The following is a 12,714-nucleotide window of genomic DNA, read 5'->3' as shown; positions in this document are numbered from 1 at the left end:
AGGAGCATATGTGTTTCATGTCCTCTTACCCCCCACGGCAATCTTTCCTGCTTTTTGCCATTGCTGTCATTTACTATGAACTGGTGGGATCCGGCAGCCTTATACTGCGTGAAATAAATTCCAACTGCCAAAATACTATTCCAGGTTAAATTTTGATTGTATTGTTGCCAACGAGAACCTGCTTACTCCTCTCTTTCATATATTATCTCTCTATGAAGCATCCTTTCTGACAGCAGTTAGGGACACTAAAGTTGGCCTTTGCCCACGGACATTCCCTGGATGACCTATATCAAACAAATTAGACACCCTTTTGTCTGAGTGTGTGAGCAAGTAGGTGACCCCATTTGAAAATATTCATGAAATGGTTTCATCATTTTTTCTATTACTTTAAAGTCATTAACATATTGGGTCAAATTATGATCTCAATTACAGAGGAGTAAATCTGAGGTAATTACACAGGCGCAGAATATGATCAAAATCTGGTGCAAAATAATTAGAACATTTCAGTTGCTCTTGGTGAAACTTCATTAGTGGAATAACATAAATTAATAAAGGCGACCAAAATGGATGATGTCGAAAATTCACTGAAAATGAAGTCCTGGGTTGCAGTGTTCACAGGAAACATATCAAGTGAAGCAGACAAACGAAGCCCCGAGGTCCTGGTAATCAGTGGTAGAGCTACTTATGATCTTCACCCTTTTGGTGGGAACACGACTAATCCATTTGATAAACTGAGCATCAATGACCTTCGCTGAAAATTCATTGAAACCTCATTGAGTAAATGAAAACTATTAACCTTAAATTACGTGGACATATAATTATCCAGACTGTATTCTCTGCATACCTATTACAGGGGCACAACTTATCTCCCCCAGCCCCCCACCCCCTCACAATAGCAAGTGTTTACTCCAAATGCAATTACAGACACAATTATATTAACCAAACTTTTCACTGTTGAAAAAACCCAATATGCTGTGAGGTAGGAAACATCAGAATTAAAATTGCACCTAAACATACTTCCCTCTCTACCATGCATGTTGTTTCAGGTTCAGACTTGACTTGCGTTCTCCTGCAGGTGCCCTCTCCTTCAGCACAGAGGATGGGTGGTACACACATAAGGAGAAGCTCTTCCATTTTCATGCTTTCTATTTAGCATTGTTTGTGATACCCTGCATTACTACAGATATGAGGACAGTAAAATTAAGCCCTGATTTCTGTAGTAGTTGACTGCTTCATCAACATTAACGTGTGTGCTTCTTCCAACAACTTTTATGAACTCTGAGGGAAATGGAATTTCTGTCCTATAGGAAGTTCGTACATCTAAAAAAATACATTTCTTTCCTCAAAAGATGGTCAAGCTCTGATATTCTTAACACGTGCAAATGGCGAGAGAAAGGAAATACCGAAACAGAGAATCCAATCCTTTAAACGTGTCTGGATAACGCCTCAGTTCCAGAGGAACCGGGCGACGCATCCTACTCTCACACAAACGCTTCAGTGATTTCATCAGCTGGACCATTGACCCGGCTTCTGGGAGAACTCGAGGAGGCAGCCATTAGCTCCAGAAGCTTTCTGACCTACCCCGGGGTGATCTGAAGGGATTTGTTTGTCTGTCCTTAAATAACCTGAAGTGCGGGCAGGGGGGACGCAGAGGGGGCTCATTTTGGTGAGCAGTAAGCTGAGCCCTGGGCTCTGCGCTGGATGTGGCATCGGGGGGCTCAGGAGACCGCTGCAGTTGCACCTCGGATGATATCTATCTGGGCTGGCAGAAGACCAGGCAGACCTCACTTTCAGCATCAGCTTTCACTTCAACACGTTCCCATCAAATACCTTGAGCAGAGTGTCTTCATTAAACCAACTGGCATCTGCATAACAACTCGGACACGAGCTTTAATCACTACGATCACTTGAAAAACAAGGAGTGACTGGGCAGAGATGAAGGTAAAAAATACTAATTTATTACGGGTGCCCAAAATAAGTGAATTAGAATCCGTTCTTCCAGCCTGTGTTATCATTTTGTATCCACAGGTCGTAAGCTCAGCTCTCCTGGACACAAACTGCAGTAGTAAAAGCTCAGCAGTCCTCCTACACAGGTACCAGGTATTCACGGCAAGGAAAAAAACCTTTGCGTACGTGTCTGGCTTAGCATTTCCCAGGGAATCTGCGACAGATGAAAGGATGGCATCTAATTTCCCCAGCTGTTCTTGACAACACAGTAACAACAAAATAATTCAACTTTTAAGGCAAAACAAGTAACAGAAATATAATTCATTGTTAGCAGAAATGACTGCCATTCGTTATTAAGGTTAAAAAAAATAAATTCCTTTTCAAGTCAAGCCTTTCTTTCCCTACCTCCTCAGCTTGTTCCCCACCCCAAATAAAAATAAGCTTATTCAACTCATAAAAAATACATCCGCAGGATTTTTAAAGGTGGTCTTTTTCAGCCCTTAAAATGGTTTTAAAAAAAACCCCAAACACTCAAACAACATGTATTTCAAAAATGTCTGGTCAGCCACTTGGATGTCCAAAATGACACTTTGTTTTTGTCTTACAACCATCATAAAACTTTTCAAGATTGACCTCATGTACTTCAATCATCTGCAAACTGCATTTTTTGCAAAGCATCTCTGCATTTCCTAACTTGCTGGTTTGACTGAGTGATCTCTGTAATTTTTCACCACGCTGGTTTTCAGCCAAAATGATTAAAATGTTGATAACTTATAAATTACTTAAAACAAGACCTACTATGAAAATTATCACCAGTAGTGATCGGTGCTGGTCTTTATTGCTGTTAGTTTACACTACTATAAAGCCAACCTCCACAGCGTTTTTTACTGTATTCACGGTCAAGTACAAGTATTCTCCTGCAGCCCAGATTAGAACAATGCATAACTGGAATTTCAGTAAACAAACTTCAAGACGTTATTGCGATTAAAAAACAGGATGTGACATTTCACTTGTGTAGAAGCAGCTTTAGTTCTTTGATTAGCAGTGCCAATTATCAATGTGGTTTTGCATCATGCAGATATTGCTGATTCTGTTTTTTGTTGGTTTTTTTTTTTTTTTTTAAGAAAAGGGGATAAAAAGAATTATGAGGAATGCTCATAGTATTGCATCAGTCAATGCCACAGTGTTCTGCTCAGAGGCACACAGGACAGAAAAAAACCCTTACCCTCATTTTGGCTTTACACTGCTTTTTTTTTTTTTTTTTTTTGGCATTTTTATGTAAATCACTATCCAAAACCAATTTGTCATCTTTCTGGAACAAACCTATCATGAACCTAGAAGAGAAATGCATTTTCAGATTGGGGGGGGGGGGGGGGGGGGATATATACTAAAGGCTGTAAAGAGCTCTCTGCTTTATGCAACTATCTGCCCTTCAAAGCTAATACACATTGAGGCAAGTAATAGAGTTCTGAGGAGGGAAAGCAATACAGCCCTAAGCAAGGATACTGTTGAACTTGATTTTTGCCATAAGTAGTGGGTGGCAATGTAATTTTGTTGGTGTTCCTTATCTTCTCATAATCCTGCGGTAGCACTTTTTTTTCTCACCTATCACAGTAAAAGCCTAACCCTAATGTAAGGATGTTGAGATTTTAAAAAATCATGTCTTTGGAGCATAGGGCAGAATTGCTTTGTAACAAATTGTTTACTTTTCCTTTCGAATCAGAAAAAAAAGTGGAGGGAGGGAACACCAACATCCTCAGTCAAAAAGAAAGTTTGCTACAAAAGTCAAATTTGATTCATCGAGAATACAATTTCTCTTTTCTTCCTTCAGAGAAAGTGTTTACCTATCTACATGAGACCACTGAACATAGCTGCTGCTATATTTTTAATCCTGAAATTCAGAGTATGTTAAGTTATGCTTGGAAATGACAAGACCTGGTTCTTTTAGGAAATGGCTTGAGTTAGAAGTAAGGAAAGGCAGACTACTGAATGAGGCTTTATGAGAAGTCTTTCATACTCAAGGTATCCCAAAGTGCTTTCAGAAAGACATTGCCACATTAATTATATAAATCCAGAGAACCTTTCAGAGATGGCAACATGAGGTCAACAACTGCTCACAGCTTAGTTCAAAGTGCAGAAAGGTTTATATAGGTTGCTAAAACCTAGAGATGGTACGGTATAAAAATTACGATTTTGAATTGTTTGGACATGTTAGCTAGAGTGCTCATGTATGTAACTCAGAATTGAACTATCAGCTGAAAATTAGGTCCTTGGGGGATTGTTTGTTTACATTTTCTTATTCTTATGGTCAGTACAGTACCCAACTGCTTTTAAGAAACCCCCATCTCTCCAAGCCTCCAATCCAACAGGTTTTCTCAGAAAGTCATTAACATCAGATCATTTCAATTAATTTTGCTGGGAGAAAGTGTAGATTCAGAATGGGATCAGAAAGGTCAAACTTCCAGCCCCAGTTCTACTGCCTGTGGCCTTCAACCTGAACACAGTGATCAAGGTTTATCAACACAATACAGATTCCTGGGTTTGGTGTTAGTACTTTTTGTTTTAATGTTATTTGCACCCTGGATACATATTGGAAAAAAAAAAAAAAATCACACTAAGTGCTTTTTTTTTAAGAAGAAAAATTAAATGAGAGCAATACTAATTCACACATATCTATTGTTTGCAATTAACGTGCATAAAAGATGACTGTAATGCTAGTTATGCTATTTTATGCACATTAAGTGAAATGCCCCATAATCCCAAGAACATTACTTTTTGTTCTTTTAATGGTTTTACTCAATAGGTGACAAATACATAAACAACTAAATGCATCTGAAAATGCCAAGCATTCTGAAAATCTATTCTGATAATATAAAAAATAATGAACACACTCTTAAGCAGACAGACCTAGTTTAGAACAATAGATAAGCGCTATTTGCTAACAGGTTTAGACTGCTCAGAATTAATGCTTTACACAAATATGGTGATGATCCCCCATCTCTCAGTAGCAAACCAAGGAGGGAATCATGACATTTGTTCCATTGATTTCCCACTTACTTTTGGAGAGAGGGAGGGAAAAACAAAACACTGTAGCAGCAAGTAGCTTTCTTGGAAAAAATGTTGAGATGGGTGAAAATCCAGATCTACAAAGCATTTAGGTAACTTCCATGTTTAAAACAAATCTGAGCACCTAATTCCGACAGCACTTTGCAGAAACCCTGCTAATTTCTTGTATCTTTGTGACTACCAGTAAGTTAACAAAGACCATGGAATTCAACATGCGACAATGATTTCAACACCTAGAGATAATATTGTCAGGATAGTCAAGAACACATTAAAAAAAAACACCCCAAAACATTTCTGTAAAGAATGGATATTTTCCATTTTTTGTATAAGTGAAGAGGGGAAAAAAAAAATCTGTTGTAAACCATCCTCACCTTGCGTGCTGCTGCCCCAAATCCAGGAAGATACCATTTCTACTGATAAGGCTGGGATGAAGCCAGCCTTCATCCATCCTGAGGAAGCTACACCACTGTGCAAGAGAGGAACCCAACATTTGTAAAGTTAGAGATTGAGAGTGGGAGATACATCAGGCTCCACATTTAGGTCACTTTCTTAAAAAATAAGGATGAAAGCTTGAGTTTCCTCAGGTAGACATTGTCCAGGGTTCTCTTCTTTCTGAATTCATTTTCTAACTAGGAATCACTTTTTATGAAAAATGGGTCAAAGCACCTCCAACAGGCATGAAATTTATGTTATTTCCTCAGAAAAGGCACTTGAAGTTCTGTAAAACATTCACATTCTCTCAGTACATGAGGAACCTTATTTTCCTCTTTAATTCCAGCCTGAGTAAATTGATAGACTTATGAAAGTCTCAATTTTTGTTCCAAGTAGCAAGGGGAGCAGGGCAGCTTATGAATCTATGTACACATGTACATATGTATTATTACTGTAACATAAAGTGAACTGCAAAGAACCAAAGGAGGGTTAAGTGACATACACGACTGCATACCATCTTTAGACTTCAAACGTGAATACAAAACCTAGTAATATACTGCAGCTTTGTAAAAATCAGTTTTGTCCTTTTTCAGTAGAATTCATACAAGTTACTCTGATATCTATGAATATTCAAAACACATAATGAATGTATTACCTTTGCTTTCTTAACTAGATCTACCTTGCACTGGATTTTTAATTTCTTTATATATATGCAATTTTTAATATATGGGGGTTTTTTTCCTTTCATCATCTATATAATGTAGCCTTGTTTATCTTTTCCCACTGAAAGGGTTAAACTTGTTGCTCCTACCTAAGACCACAGTGTGCAGTGTTTACAAGAGCTACTTTCTACTGTGAAACCAAGGCTGAGAAAATTACTTCTATTCAACACTTCTGCTTTAAAAAGGATAATGATTTCATCTGGTTAGAGCTGTCTGTACCTACTTAGTTTATTGCACGGAAGAAATTGCCTGTTCACTCATGATAAGATAATTTGTCGCCTTGGAAATTAAATTATCCATCCCAGTTTACCTTGAGGAGGAATACTATATAATACCTATTTGTTCCATTACACCCTTTAAATCAGAAATACGCTTTACTCTACAAATATATTCCATGTAATCAGAGACATTAAGACAAGTTAAAATAGCCCTGACTGCAACTTAATTAGGCTCCAAAGTTGTCAATTGTGTAAGACTTGAATCCAGTGGAGCTAAAAGGATATTGAATAAATAATTTCTTTTAAAGAATAAAACTAAGCCTGAAATACATTTTAAAGTTAGCTTTTTTTTTAATATTCTCAGGGAAATTCACCACAGAAAGCCATGTCAAATACACATCTTCACCCTACCAAACCAGAAAAGTGTTTCTAGATATCATTACAAGATGGAACAATAGGCAGGATCAAACCTTATTTTCCACCTAATATTTTAAGTTCTAGAAAGGATTAAGATAGGTATGTGGCTAATGTGTTCTTTCCTGTTTCTGCCAGATTGTACTTAAATACATAAATATGGTCTCTTTTGCAGAGACACTCATATGTAAAATTATCACTTCTTAACTAGTTTTAAAGGCCAAGCTGAGTGAAGGGGTTTTAAAATTTAAAACCTGCTTTCATAAAACCACAGTAAATAGGAACAACCATGGTTCTAGGCCAAGGAGAACACATCAGAAACGATGGGTAGGGCATGGTAGGGCACAGCTCTCAAGGGACTCTTTGACAAGTCACCGAAAACAGCTTCTGAATCCTCTATAGAACTCATCTACGGAATTGCATAATCCAAGCGATTCATTAACTTCTTACACAGAGAAATTAAAAAAAAAAAAAAAAAACAACTAAGAAAATTAGATTTTTCCATAGCATACTTTTTCAAGCCTTTGAGTGGTGAGGAAGAGAAGCTGGTCTTGTGATTATGATAACGGATTACAAAACAAGGCTTTGCACTGTTGGATTCGACAGACAGCCTGAGCATGACCTTGAATGAATCGTATAATCCCCCTGTTCCTGTTTCTCCACTTGTGAAACAAGGACGATAATTCTTACCTACAGTGAGGAACTGTTCGGAGGATTAATTAGATGTTTATTGGATGCTTTAGATGTGAAATGTGCAAAACCATTCTGTTGTGGTTTAACCCCAGCCAGCAACTAAGCACCACGCAGCCGCTCACTCACTCCCCCTCATCCAGTGGGATGGGGGAGAAAATCGGGAAAAGAAGTAAAACTCATGGGTTGAGATAAGAATGGTTTAATAGATCAGAAAAGAAGAAACTAATAATGATAACACTAATAAAATGACAACAGTAATAATGAAAGGATTGGAATGTACAAATGATGCACAGGGCAATAGCTCACCACCCGCCGACCGACACCCAGCCAATCCCCGAGCGGCGATTCCCTGCCCCCAGTCCCCCCAGTTCCTATACTGGATGAGACATCCCATGGTATGGAATACCCTGTTGGCCAGTTTGGGTCAGGTGCCCTGGCTCCGTCCTGTGCCAACTTCTTGTGCCCCTCCAGCCTTCTCGCTGGCTGGGCATGAACAGCTGAAAAAATCCTTGACTTTAGACTAAACACTACTGAGCAACAACCAAAAACATCAGTGTTATCAACATTCTTCGTATACTGAACTCAAAACATCACACTGTACCAGCTACTAGGAAGACAGTTAACTCTATCCCAGCTGAAACCAGGACACATTCACTTTAACTGAGGCTTAAGTATATGTATTTTTAATGGAGTTCTAGAAATAGGAGCTTTCCAATGAAACATTTTTTGCTTCCCCCAAACACTTGTTTGACAAAAATGATCCTATTCATGGAAACAAGAGGGTTTGATGAAGTATTATAATAAGGGAGATTGCTCAGGTTCCTGAAGAGATTTCTGCATCCATCCTGGTACAACTGGGAAATGCGAGAGGGTTTTATCACCGATATGGGCGCTTACTAAGCCCATATTCGGCTAAGAAAAAGTATATAATGGCCTTTACCTTGCCACTAACACTAAAACATCATGACCTTCCCTCACCTTATTTGGAATCTTGCCACCTCAGTCTCACTTGCACATTAAAAACCGCTATATAAAGTAAATTTTACAATAGTATTTTTCCTTTTGTCTCATCTTGCTAGCATATGCTGCATTACAGAAAGGTTGGAAAGACCTCGCAAAGTTTAATGGTGGGAAATAAGAAATATATGTGGATTGAAGGCTGGAAAGGGGATTTTATGTAGCATGGAAAGAAAATTCTCCTCCATTTCTAGGTCTGCTTATTAGTAAATTAATTATATTATTTATTAAGTAGAGAAGCATTTACTGGAGAAAATTCTGCATGTGAATAAAACATGCTTAGACATTAGTAATTAAAATGGCAAAGCGTCTCCATTAAGCTTCAAAAGAGCACTTAAGCAAGCAGGATCCAAGCAACAAAATTACAAGAAATCTAAGTGATTCCATAATCTAATGAACTGAATTCATTTACCTCTGGATAACATAGTGTGCGCTCTTAGTAAGCAAGGAGAATACGTTACGTGATCTAAAAGCAGGAACAAAACGAGTAAAATCATCTTGTGATGTAGAAACCGTTAGCCTGATTTATTTTGTACTTACCATTTATTGCGTAACTAGTGAGCAATAGTAGCTGCTCCAGGAGTTACTCCCAATTTTCACTGGTTCACTAGGAAAAATGAATATTACATTCTTCTAAAAAAACGACAAGTGATTTCTGGTTTTTTCTAACGTACATTAGCACAGCTGTTTTCAGGGGTATTCTCTTAAATAATGTAGTCTCTACAGGCAATATTAATGAACCCTTTGTTCAACTGTATTTTTAATCTTTAAACTGGAAAATGTTATTTTCCCTTGCCTTCTCTGCTAATCCTTGAAAATTAGTGGCATATCCATTCCAAAACCACAACACATAGACTTAGAATTCTTTAAAAATAAATAAATAAATAAAAACCCAACAGAGTTAATCTAGGGCTTATTTTTTACTTCCCAAGAAAGATGCACCGACATCATATAGTTGGATTTCAGTCTCAAGTAGTGGCTTTAGCTGTCTATACTGCTCAGATGCAATAGTTTGAAGTTCATTATTTTTTGTTCTGAAGCCACCCTGCTGTTCTCACCAAATGAAAAGCAGGTCAGAACCAAGCTATTTAATTAGCTGGGAAGGCAGGTGATGCTTAAGCACGCTGCTAATCATTTTCTAACTGTTTATAATTTTCCATCGGGGGATAGACTGACAATAGAATTTCAAAACAACATGCAGAAAATGATAATTCATGACAAAGGGGTGCAAGGAGTAGTATTACAGCTTATTTTAGTAAAGGGAAAGTCTAGAAAATAATGGACTATAAAATATTAAAAATAAAAATACATGTTTGTTACGCCTGAACAGTACTCAAATCTGTATCTGAATGAACAGTAACAAAGTAAAACAATAGGTTTGGATTTAAAAAGTCCTCTAATGAGATCTCAAATTATGGAACCACACAAAGCAGCTAACCAGCACGTGCAATTTCTTTTTTCCTAGGTGGTTCAGAGCTTGAACCAGGGGTTTGTTTTTCTGATTCCATCAAAATGCCACACGTGTACATACTGCACGCTACTAAATATTGAATGATTACTAGCAGAATAAAAACTGTATTGTTCACATTACTTTTAACTTTCACTAATAACATAAAATATAAATGGCTCTCTTTCCTGTATTTTTTTCTTGCAATCTCCCTTTTTCAATATATCACACAAGCTGTTATACTCAGAAATGTCATTTTTAATTTAACTTTACTGCTCTTAGGTTGAAGTATTTCTAACCTTAAGAACTTTCAGTGTCCCATCTGGAGGAAAGTGGGATAAGAATATAACATCTTTTGGGGAATTCTAAGAGGAAATACAGTAACTAGGGGCTCTACTCATCAGAAATCAGGTTTCCTTAGATGCAGTAACTTCACAAATTTCAACAATTTGGCTCCCAGAGAAACAAAAGCCTTTCATTTGATATATGCCCACCATTACCAAACACACCTAAAAACTTCAGAGCAGCTGCCTCATGTGAAAGTAAGCACCAGTGATTGCCAGGTTTCAGCTAACACAAAGAAAACCAGTCTCTATGGTGAAGTGAGCTCTCTGATGACTTAAAAGTATTTTCTAGTAAACAGAACTGTGTTTTAATTAAGACAAAAAATTAGTATCAGTGATGCACTATCTGGTATGGTAAAACAAAGTCTTTTTCCTGTTGTTAATGAAAATCAGCTAGATAGTTATATCGTTAATGAAATTTTCACCATTTATCTGCTAGGTTAGAATTCTTCCTAATAGGTGGCTCAGTAACTAGTGCTATTAAAGAAAGTATGCAGAACCTTAAATTGAAGCACTAATTAGTCCCAAATCAGTGAAGATTACATTGTAGGAATAGGGACTCAGTGCATAATGGCCTTGTCTATAAGGATCGAGAAGGACATATATGCTTGCCTGTGGAAGCAACATCAAAGCCAGATTTTGTTTAGTCAGTGAGCTGTTTGCTTCCCCCGTTATCATAAGACCCCTGAAATAACGCAGGGAATTTGAGAAAAGAGACTTTGAATTAAAAGCTAGTCCTCTGGGAGAGAGCCTTCATGAAGATTAAGGAGTAAATCAGGCATTGCTTCTAATCTTGTAAGTGAATAAAGTAATCGGGAGAATACTAAGGGAATGTCTAGGTTATCAAATTCAGTAGTTCTCATATTCTGATTATTTATTTAATCTATTGAACTACACTGTTATTTTGATTCCTTCATGGAATCCTTTTTCGAGAGAAGATTCATTGTTCTATAAATTCCTGCATGAGATTATATGCTGCAACAGGAGAAATTAAACAGCTGTGAAAAACACAGGAATTCCAATCTTAAGTTGTTCAACCATTATAAATTCACTCATACATGCATACATATAGCTATAGAGATATGTATTCAGTAAGATAACTTTCATTGGAAGCTAAAGTATAAATGCTACTGTATTTTTATAAGTCTGTTCCATGTATTGGCCTTCATTGCCTTCAAATCTCTTCATTTTCTTGTTGACCAAGTTATCCCAAGTCATAAAAAAAAAAAAAAAAAAAAAAAAAAAAGAGTCCCTAGATTTAGTTAGAGAAAAATTTTTGTAACCTAGAATAAAATCTACTTTGTTAAATTGAGAAGTATTTCTTGGGGGGGGTTGTATTGTTTTTAAATAATGAAGTTGGATGGCACACATTTTTATCGGTACGTATCACTTCCATTGGAAGTCTGGGACCTTTGAAGCTGCAAAGACATGTGTAGTGGAAAACCAGAATTACCACACAGGCTTCTTCCATTCAGGACATTATGACAAGCATCAAAACATCACAGCATCAGGACATAATAAGGAACAATGCACCTGTTAATCAGAACACATGAGACAAAATAATAAAACCAAAATACATTCGTGGGTGTTGCTTTACAGTTTTGCCAATTGACCTTACAGTTTTCTCATGTGTTTGATACCCATCCCAACTATTTTTGGGGGTATGCATTCTCGTTACATCCCTATCTGCTTCTGCTTTAGCTAGGTTATAAATATGGTGATGCACTAGGCTGTACAGCTTCCCAGCTCATATATATATATAAATATTTTCATATGTATATTTTATATATATGTCTTATGTGTTGGCCCTGGGCCTACAAAATAATAAAAATATTTCTGAGCATTCCAAACAAGTAGTTCAGACAGCAGAACAAATATTTTCCAACATACTCTTTTGAAACTAAACATTAAAACTGTTCTTAGGAAATATTAGAGGTCCTTCTAACCACCTGCCTCCCAACAGCCAGCATCTGATGCTTCAGGGGAAAATTCAAGAACCCTCACAGTGTACAGTTAAAAGGTGTGCTGTCCATAAAAAAATAATATTCCCAGCTACTATCGTTGTCTTTTGCCCTGAAGCATGAGAACTTATATCATTCCTAGATCCCTGATTATTTTTAAAACCCTAGTAACTCTGGCTGTTGTTATAATCTATACAAATATCCATTTCCTGTTCTAATCCGACTAAGCTCTTGACTCCAATAATATATTGTGGCAATGACTTTTGTTAGCTTATTGTTGGCTGAAAAAATAATTCCCTCTGTCGATTTTAGATTTGCTGTCTTTCAATTTCTCTGAACACTGCCTTCCTCCAGTATTATGTCAGAAGCTAAGTAGAAAGCCTGCACTAGCTTCTCTATAAATTCATTTTTACACACCGTCTTTTTTACTTGGTTATTTTTCATGTCCCATCT

Source organism: Accipiter gentilis, chromosome 12 (genome assembly GCF_929443795.1).
Source record: "Accipiter gentilis chromosome 12, bAccGen1.1, whole genome shotgun sequence".
Classification (NCBI taxonomy): domain Eukaryota; kingdom Metazoa; phylum Chordata; class Aves; order Accipitriformes; family Accipitridae; genus Astur; species Astur gentilis.
This window is presented reverse-complemented; position numbering follows the sequence as displayed.